Source organism: Montipora capricornis, chromosome 1 (assembly GCF_036669925.1).
Source record: "Montipora capricornis isolate CH-2021 chromosome 1, ASM3666992v2, whole genome shotgun sequence".
Taxonomy (NCBI): Eukaryota; Metazoa; Cnidaria; class Anthozoa; order Scleractinia; family Acroporidae; genus Montipora; species Montipora capricornis.
In genome coordinates, this window is record NC_090883.1 from 46159367 (window position 1) to 46160515 (window position 1149).

Genomic DNA, 1149 nt, shown 5'->3' on the forward strand with positions numbered 1-1149 from the left:
TTAAATACATGACTTCTAAAACATAGAAGAGAAGCAGGCTGAAACACTGACTGCTGGATGAGACTCCTGTCATTTTGCTGAAATCAAGTGTCATGATTAAAATTAATATCACTATTTTATCTGGGTTTTGGTTTCTCAAGATTGTTGAAATATTTCAGTTTATTGTTTTGAGAGTTAATATTTAATCTTTTTAGTGGTTTGTTTATCAACTATTTAAAAAGGGAATTTCCCACTTCCCTGGGGTCGTCTTTGAAAAATAGGGGTATGGGTTTAAAGAGGGAGGGGGGAAGGAAGTTACCCTGGTACTACGAAAACCACTGATCTGTGGAATATGTGGGAATTTACGTGTCTCTGCCCTGCCCACTTTCACTTGTAAATAGTTCAAATTCTTAAGAGGTATTGGCAAAACTGAGTGCATATGGAAGGCTCTATAATTGTGGAAAAGCTCTCAGAGAATGAAGATTAAACAAGGCATTATCAGGAAGGGGAACACTTCACCACAGTTTTCTTTGTGGGACATTTTTCTGCAATTGCCAAAGAAAACAGAGATAAATTTTGAAAACGTGTTTTTCCATTGTTGTGGTTGTTATAGCACACCTTAAGCCTGTGGGAAAAGAATTTCATCAAAATGTTTAACAAAAGTGGGCAGGGCAGTGACTCGGTAATTTGGGCCCATTTCACAGGTTGGTGGTTTTCGTAGCAAGTGGCCTGTCTCTTTCTTCGATCCACATCTCCCACCTCCCCTGTGTTTACTTGCACTTTACCTTCCATGCTGACCTTTACACCATCATCATCATGTTTCCATTAATAATATTGCTTTGAAAAATTCTATGAACGATCACCATCTTGCCAAGTCTTTTGATGAGCATTCGGTTGTCATGTAATATGCTGTCGCAAAGCCACCATTCAAGCATCCATGACTTGGCTTGTCTGTGTCCCTAAGTGAGAGGTGAAAAAGGAAAATAGAACTTGGTACCTCATGATTATATCAAACTTTTTCACTACAATGAACTTCCACAATATTAATCATCCCAACCTGCTGTTTAAATTTCAGATACTAATTCATGTAAATTCTTTGTTATGCATACTTGCATACACTTCATACAGGACATATAGTTTTAATAGCCCTTTTCACGGTTAGTTTTTCTC

The 1149-nt window shown here is 37.6% G+C and overlaps 1 protein-coding gene across 1 annotated transcript in view; it reads right to left on the reverse strand.

The window, feature by feature from the left end:
* The window catches only part of LOC138015454 (death domain-containing ATP nucleosidase-like), a 2689-nt gene extending 1815 nt beyond the window's left edge, over window positions 1–874 (reverse strand). The window contains exon 1 of the mRNA XM_068862525.1: window positions 765–874. The gene's annotated coding sequence lies outside the window, so the exon portion shown is untranslated. The remainder of the gene's footprint in view (window positions 1–764) is intronic.
* Between the last annotated feature and the right edge of the window lie 275 nt (window positions 875–1149).